The sequence below is a fragment of the Halyomorpha halys genome, unplaced genomic scaffold (assembly GCF_000696795.3).
Source record: "Halyomorpha halys isolate HHAL.00 unplaced genomic scaffold, Hhal_1.1 Scaffold270.1, whole genome shotgun sequence".
Classification (NCBI taxonomy): Eukaryota; Metazoa; Arthropoda; class Insecta; order Hemiptera; family Pentatomidae; genus Halyomorpha; species Halyomorpha halys.
Genome location: NW_027105226.1, coordinates 537,794 through 547,408, shown reverse-complemented (window position 1 = coordinate 547,408; position 9,615 = coordinate 537,794). Strand labels below are relative to the sequence as shown.

At 29.4% G+C, this 9,615-nt stretch overlaps 1 protein-coding gene across 3 annotated transcripts in view; it reads left to right on the top strand.

The window, feature by feature from the left end:
- The window catches only part of Orct (Organic cation transporter), a 130,663-nt gene that overhangs the window by 57,523 nt on the left and 63,525 nt on the right, over positions 1-9,615 (top strand). The window lies entirely within an intron of this gene.

Here is a 9,615-nt window from a genome sequence, read left to right as displayed (position 1 = left end):
ATACACCTAAAAATAGATTTATTAAAGTCTTAAACTTATTTTAAAAAATGAAGGCAGAATTTTTTTTAAATCTATAGAACAATATGCATTGAAGAAAAATAAATTATTTACCATAACAATTAATAAATACAAATCGATAAAATACTCAGTAGTATATATTGTTTAGGAGGGAGAGAGGTTTTGTTATTAGAGTTATAAAAAAAAATTGTGTTTTATCACTTTTAACTCTAAGAGTTTCACTAAATAACAAAATAACGTAACATTCTTTTTATACTGTTTATAAGAACGACGAATTTAGTTTATTTTAGTTTTTAGTTTTCTAAAATAATCTTTAATTTATAGTTGATAGTTTACTGTCACAAAATTATTGCATTAATTGAATCTTGACGAAGATTTATGGATAAGGCCAAACATGCAAATAATTAGTAAATTATAGATACCCAAAAAAAATCTTCAGATAAGTACAATTTAATGTTTTTCAATTTTTTACTATCTTCAACTGTTATTATTGAAAACATTATCTTTTGAATATTATTTTCGGTTCAGTATTGTTGTTTACCTATTCAGTTCTGCTTTATAAACAGATATATATATATATTATATATATATATATTCAAGTAAATATGTTAATATTACAAAACAAGTGATATGTACATAGATATTGGTTTTAGATTTTTTAATTTTTTTTTGTAATATATATATTATGTATAGGAATCATATATATTTCATTTTATTATGAATAAGAATTATTATTCGTTACAACGATTTATGTATACATAAGCTTACGCAGTATTGCTATGTGCATAAGTACACAAATCACACGTCAACCACATTACGGTGTGTTCCTTGATTTTTCATGATAAACAAAAATATACATTGTTCAAAGCGCGCAAATAACTTAGTTCCTCTAGGTTAAACTATCATATAAATTATCAATATCTTTGTCGTTTGTTGCTTTATAATATTTTTTAAGTAGAATATTTTTTTCCTTACCGCTTAGAAAGTTTTATTTTAACAAATACAAATATATAAACAATAAAAATACATAAATACAGTATAATACAATTTCATCCTTTTATAGCCCCAAGGCAAGTAAAATGATTAGTTAAATACATAGTATATTAAAATTCTAAGTCATCGGTGACATGTGATCTAAATCATGTCATATTTTAAATATTTCGATGAACTGGATTTCTTTTCCAAAAATGACTTGAAAATACAGAAAAGTCCGTGAATTCCGTGAAAGGGTTTTGGTAGAGAACCAAATTTATATTTTTATACGATTTAAAACAAACATAATTATCTTATATATAAGAATATTAAGCAATAGATACTTAGTTTGTCAACAGGTGTGTTTTGATGGTTTAACGAGTTCAACGCCTTATATAGAGCTGTGTTCATACAATACAATATATGGTTTTCGAATAATTTTTTAATATGTCAACCTCTTAAAGTGGAACTAGGATCCTTATTTTTTGATTATCAGCTTAGTGATTTATTGATTGAATGGGTACTTACAAAAAAACCATTACTAATTAACGTGATTTTTATTGCATGAAGTGCACGTTTCGAAGGTGCTATTGGAAAATTGGTCAATAAAATAGCAATTTGTTGGTTTTTAAATTATTGAAAAATAATTTATCTTTAACGACATTAATTTTTAAATGTCGCTACGATTTCAAGATTAACTAATGTAAAATTTCCAAGACTTTTTTTTTTAATACATCGGAAAGTTCATCAAATCAAAGTTTGGGCGACATGATACAGGAATTTAAGAAATTTTATGTGTTTTAAGACTCCAAGTTTTTAAAGATTGAAAATCTTATTTTTTGTTGTATCCAAGAAGAATATTTCGAATAATAGGAAGTTGCTCTAACCCGCTTGAGAATAGGCCATACTCTCCTCACGCACTCTCACCTGATCAGAAAACTGCCACCTTCAACGTGCAAATATTGTCAGTCCATTGTTACGATTAGACATATTTTTGAAGAATGTACTCACTCTTTGCCAATAATAAACAGGATAGGACTGACCCCAAATTTATCAGAAGCTCTCACAGATGAGGAAGCTAAAATTACATTAATGTTTGAATTTTTAAAAGTACATCGCCTTCTTTATAAATTATAACTCCACTTCGATTTTTATATTTTTTATCATTTTTTTTTTTTACTTTTATCATGCCATAGGCGTTGATAACCAGAGGGTTTTACACCTTTAAGCAACAATCAACAACAACAATTTTAAATAATTAATGATAAATAGAACAATAAAAAATTTAATAACGGAACGTCCGAGCTTCACGATTTCACCTTATGAAGAAAATTTAACGTGATACGAAAAAGGACTCGTTTTAAATGTTATAAGATTAGATGGGCTGGTTATGGTTATAAATATCTATCATCTATATTACAGAGGTAATCATAGATGATGGATATCTATTTTATTGTTATATAATAATAGATGATGGATATAACACTTTATCAGAAATGGGAGGTCGCAATAAAGTGAGGGCCGGATGTTTTCCAATTGGCACATCGGCATGTGTGGAAGCAACAGATGTTCTGCATTCACAAGAAAAAAAAAAATGTGTATTTTTAACCTACTATCAATATTCATTTCATTTCACTGAGAAGAACACGCAACCATTGAATTAATAAGGTAGTTTAATTAATCATTTCATAAATTAATTTATGTGGGAACGACTATTTCAATTAAACTTTTTTTTGGTGCGACTATATATAAATATATTAAACACGTGACCGATGGTTATAGCTAATGCGCCCTAGGAATGGTAAAAAGTTTTTTTTTATATTACTATTTTTTTCTTTGCTCAGTTTCGAAAACAACGTTATTGCATACCAATCGACATCTTTCGAAAATTGCATAAATAAAAAAACCTTTCTAACAAAACGGGCCATAAGGAAAAAAATAAATATTTGACTGAGTTCTTTCTTCTATGATTTCCAATAATTGATTTTGTTTCACCAACTGACCATATCTGCCTGTATTTTTACTTAACTCCACATAATTTATATATTATATTACAATTATAATTAGCAATGTATGTGTGTGCTTAGCAATAGATATTATAGGATTCTTATTTTTATTATATTCTGCATCATCTTGTTTTATTCTCATTGTTATATTAATTCACTAATTGTAAATTTGCAGCTTTATTATTCACTTAAAGATCTTTTCAATTATTTTTATTATTATTTAATTTAATTTTTTAATAATTATTTCATTTCTATTTTTTTTACATTTTGTTAAAATATTTTGGCAAATATTATAAAAACTACTATTCCTGGGAATTCTTTATGTCCGGTCCAAGGGTGCCGTTGTCTTCTCCTCGTGTCTTGTTCCGGATTGCTATGAGGTTATGGTGGCGTAAATTTGACCGTTACAGTGCTTCTTCTAACGAACGCTGGCTTAGCATCATAATAAGTCTTTTGTGATAGAGCATGAGACCAGGCAGTCAAGACATATGACGAGCGGCTACGTACAAGTTACCGGGCTGTCGTGACATATGATGATCCCCTGTTACGTCAGGTTGCATCATGTGATTCGACTGCGTAGATTTCACATTGATGTTGGCAACATTTTACTGAAGTATCCGATAAATTAGTTTACAATTATTTCTAGTTACAGTCAAATTTTAAACTATTTTTACTAGACGAATAGTATAATATAGCATACTATAATCGAAGAATTCGTATACTGATCATAAAATATACTGTATTATATTGTAGAAGTTGTGGTCTGGGACATTTCATCTCTACAAACAACAAACCGCGGTCTCGTGATGTGAATAATGTATAGTTGGAAATGCGCCAACATTATTTAGTAGACTGCATTTAATTTTCATTATTTGATTAAATTAACTATTTTGAATGTGGTCTTAGTTTAAAGCTGCTAGTGATCGTCATCAATTTTTTTGTTCTATGCGTAAAAAAACATTTCACTTTATTTCACACTTGTGTTGCTATGGCAAAATTGACTCTCATTGCTTTTGTTCAAAGGCAATGATTTAGAAACATGATAAAGGTAATCGATCCATCGATTTGTTATGGTGATCTGATTTCTTGACATGCGATGTATATGGGACTGTTTACGAAGGAGAATTCAGCAGGCGTCTTGGATAAGTTCCAGAGCTACCAGTCTTGTCTGGCACTGGACAGTTTCAAGATGATTCGATTTGTATGTGAGTAATATTGTATGTAATACAATAAAAAATAAATTACTACAATAAGGAATTAGACTTTAACCACTTCAAAAATTATTTCAAAAATATTGTAATACTAGTATATGTACATATACTATATGTGTATAGTATACATATACTAGTATTGCAATATTTATGCGAAATATCAAACAACAAACCGCGGTCTCGTGATGTAAATAATGTATAGTTGGAAATGCGCCAACATTATTCAGTAGACTGCATTTAATTTTCATTATTTGATTATATAAACTATTTTGAATGTGGTCTTAGTTTAAAGGTGCTATTGTTCGTCATCAAATTTTTTTTTCTATGCGTAAAAAAACATTTCACTTCACTTTCATGTATATATATATATATATATTTCGAATCCGACATTTCGATCATTTACCTATATTTAGAAATTTTATTTACTACCAAAAAAAACAAAGTCTAGCATCAAAATCATCTAGTATTGAATTATCTATAAAATAATCGTAAGTAATGAACTATGTTATGTGCAATCTGAGGTAATTATAAATAATTGTTTATTAAAAAGTATAATTTTTTTAAAATTTATATATTTATCTCCGTTATAGCCTAGAGCGGATTAAGTAAGTAATGTAACAAACAAAACGGAAGTACAAAATAAGAGAAACAAAAAAAAAATAATTAAGAAAAAAATAAAACCTAGAATACTTTTAGTGTAAAGAAAAAAAAGTAAACAAGAAACATTATATGTTTTAAATATACAAACATAATAAAATGATATTTAAAATATAATTAACTAAATACACAATCCATTAAAACTCCTTCAGTTTGAAATTAAGAAACGTAGAAAATATTGAAAAATAAAAAATAAAATAAAATGTCAATAAATTAGAGATAAATGTAATGTCTTATAAAAATCACAAAACAACTGAAAAGTTCTGGATTACTGACGGATCAAAATAAAAAAAAAAAAACTAACTTCGAAATACATAAAAAATGGGTAAATGAGATTTTTATTTGAATAGTTTTCTTATTTTAAGAAGATTTGAGAAAACAATATTTACCCTTTGTTAACAGGAAAAAAGTAAATTCACTAATTGCTATGCTACCCTGCGTCACAATAAAATAAAATAAATATAAACATAAAAACAAATATAAAAATTGAAATGTGAAAGCAGTAACTCAATGATGATTATGTTTCAAATATCCATATTACAGAATTAATTTAATTTTAAGAATTATCCAATCTCTTGATTATTATTAGATTTTATTGCTTATGAGCCATACAAAATACAAACTTCCTCTGATAACACTTTATCAACTGTCGGTCGTCAAAAACTAAACTCGTGAAATATTTTGAAAGCATGAGCAGATCATATTATGGTAGCTATAATTTATATTTATTTTACGATTTCTCCTAAAAGGCCGATTCGAATTAAAAATCAATTCGGATATTAAATGCTGTTCTTATTTATTATTACAACGGCATGTCATGTATATAAGTACTTATATATTCACTAAATGATGAAATATTATTTACATGGTATTTAAAAAGAAATTCGTATATGAAAAATGTAACCTTGGTAAATAAAAAAAAAAAAAATGAACGAATAAACAATAATTTAGAATCATTTGTATGATTTGCAAGCCTCACGATGAAGTCTCATTTTTCAACCTGACACCGTCTGCTGAATACAAAATTGAAAGGGGTCATACTTTTTCAAAACAAAACACGCATTTTGGATGTGAAGGAATTTGGATGAATTCTTAGTACAGGAATAATGAGTAAACACAATGCCTCGTTTTAACAAAGGTTGTGATAAAGTTTTAATAAGTGACTGTGATAAATGAATTTTAATATTTATTTTAAAAGTTGACTAATTAGAAATTGTTGTTGTGACCTGCGCAGAATAGCTTGCAAGAAGTTGAGTGTTTAAATATTTTTAGTTCCAAAATTGTATTAAGATGTCCCTGAGGATGGCCGGATTGGTCGAAACGTCGGACTTTTTTATTTATTTATTTAATGTAATTACAACTGTACAAAATAATACAACAAGTAAATATGTTGTATGTTTCATATACACTTGAAAATCTTGGGAAGGAACCACCCATCGGTGGTACTTCAAACATTAATTTAAATTTGAAGGTCTTGTGGCCATCTTCTTTTCAGATGCTTCGGAGGATTATCAGGGATTGTTAAGAATGAAAGGTTAAGAATTAATGGATTAGGATGGTTACGGAGTTTGGAATGAAAAGACCCATATCTGTTTTGGGCCAATTCTGCAACGAATGGGATGATAAAAAAATAGAAGATGATGAGAAAAATAAAATGTGTTGAGACAAAAATGGATAAAAATTGAATTATTTATTTAAACAAATAACAATTAACCAGTCTCAAGAAAGTGTAAAATTATAAATATCAATAATAATAATAATGGAAGATTGCTGATTGACCGTGTGTAACAATAAATAGAATACGGTCCGATAAAATTAACTCAAATACTTCCGTCAAAACAGCCCTGACGAACCCCTGCAACGAGGAGCGAAACGTTGGCTCAAAATAAAAATAGTACATTATATTATTATTTGAGTTTAATTTGACTGCACCCGGACCATATTCCACTTATCAATAATAATAATATTGGTACACATTTTATTTCTATCTCTAACTAAACTCCAATCCAATGCCGTAAAAGGGAGTCATAAGAAATTACGGATCAATCAGGGAAAATACCCGTGACTAGAGAGTTACATCTAGCCGGTTAAAAACTGATTCACACGCAAACTCCATCTTTTAAAATTCAATAAATTTCACATCTCCGTTAATTTAATGTTGCAAATTATATTTCAATATTTGTACAACACATTTTAGAACGGATAAAATTTAGGTTCTATTTTCATATAAAAAAAAATCCTCACCTTAGAGCAATACATTTTAACATACAACCTGTAAATTTACGAATTATCAAGCATAACCGTAATAATTATTTAAATCTCATATATGTGTAAAATAAATAATTTCTAAAAAAATGTTATTCTTACAATACTGATTTTTTTTCATATTTACCGGAACAACATACAACCTAGCTCATGCTTAAAAAACAAGCAACTGATTATGGGTTAATTTACAATCAATCAAAATGTCTTATTTTATAGCTACCATATCATACATTTAAATCTACCATAAAACCTAGAACTTTCCGATGAATATATAGATAACGAGAGAAGATAGAAACATTTTTTAATTTTATTTAGTTTCTTCTTATCTTTTGAATTTTTAGTGTAAACAATTTAGGCCAATCTCTAGGGTTCAATGCCACTAGCAAAATATTCCTATTTAAATTAGAAACATACAGAGTGGTTTTAAGGGGTCTTCATTTATCTACTCGTACAGACGCTATCCGTCTATACAGCTGACATTCCAACCAATCCTAACACTATCCTCACCACGTATGCCGATGACACATGTGTGCTCGCTGCTAATAATAACCCATTAATTGTATCCCAAACTCTCCAATCCCATATCACAGCCCTCGAAGAATGGTGTCGTAATTGGAGGATTAAGATAAATTCCAACAAACCCCATCAAATAACCTTTACCCTTCGTCGTAAACCTACCGACTGCCCTACAGTTTCATTTAATAATGTTACTCTTTCCCCTGTCGAACAGATCCGCTACCTTGGACAAACGACAAAGGAAAACCTGGAATCCTCACACAAGACTGGAAAGACAGGAAACTGCACGTCGATTTCGACTATTACAGCACTTACTAGACAAACGGTAAAAACTTCCAACACATTACAAAAGACTGATCTACATGACTGTAATAAGGCCAATATGGACAAATGGAGTTGAGCTTTGGGGCTCCACTAAACCTTCGAATTCCTCTCGTATCTAATCCTTACAATCCAAAATCCTTCGTAAAATCCTCAATGCTCCTTACTTTGTCACAAATAAAATCATACGTAAAGACAGTTCCTTATGTAACCGATCTAGCCCGAACCAGATATCACTCCTTCCATTACAAACTCCCAAAGCACTCAAACCCCCTAGTTTCTAACCTTGTATCCTCTTCCATTCCTGACAATCCTCCGAGGCGCCTGAAAAGAAGATGGCCACGAGACCCGCTAATGTAAAACGTCATTAGAGTGCTGCCAATGGGTAGTCGCTCTACACGCCTGTAACACTCCATTTTAAGTAAGATCAAATTTACTGAATGTATTATAATGTACAGTTGTAAATAGCAATAAATAAATATTAAAAAAAAAATTTCTGACCATCTCAGGTGATTTAGTGCCAAGGTAGGGATGGATGGGGGGGCCAATGAAAGAGGGGCTGGGGTCCTCAGGAATTAATTTATAGACCCCTTCTTATGTTACATATTGTAGGGTTTCGACATCTGGATCCATGAAAGGGAAAAATGTGATAGTGCTGCTCTAGAAAGAATAGTAAAAATCGTAAACAAGATAAATCGTAGAAATATAAAACTCGAGATATAACATGAAGTTGTTTTTGATTTTTCGGTGTTTTTTTTTTTTTTTTTTTTTGTAAGGTAAAACTATATTTTCCCCAGCTCCGAGAGTCCAATGGAGACGAAAATTTCAAACGGGTTGATTTACTGCGTTCTTTTCATTTTAAAGAACACACAAGCATGGTAATTTGTGCATACCTGTTCCTCGTGTTCCTATGATTATGATTAAATATGACCTTGATGATACTGAAGGCTGACTCCTGACTGCATCGTGAGAATTATACCCGTGTAACAAGGAGAAAAAGAAACTGTACGATGATGCATTCATATCCCAGACACGATTCACAATTACTGGTATGAATCAAGGTTAATTATCGGCAAAAACATCGAGGAAATGAGAATTATAAAGCGTTTCCAGTAGTTGAACAATCGCTCATTTATAAAAATAAGATCTGTTCAGATCATTACTTGTAAGTCACAATTTAATTCTGTTTCATGTATTTACATATCTAGTATATAAAAATCAAATTTGTTTGTTCGTACTTAACGTATTACCATACCGTTCATCCGAGTATGATGGGGCTTTTTGCTAAATGTACAGGATTTTTCCGGGAATTCTATATACAATTTAGATTTTTTTGGTATAAAAATTATTTATAAAATTAAGCATTCTTTGGGCGTAGCTAAGAAGGTAAACATTCCTTCATGATTATTGCAATTGATTTGTCACTTTTTGAAGAATGAGAGAAAAAAATTACTGATTCTATTAAATGATTTTTTATTCACCAAAAATTAAAAAGAAAAGAAATGAGGATTTTTGTTAAGCAGGTAAAATCATTCGTTTGTAGCGTCCTCTTGCAACCTTGAAATACCATTTTTCAAAGAAATTAAATAACAGAAATTTTTCAGATTAATTCATTTGGAAATTTTTTTCTTTTATTCCGGTAACCATTG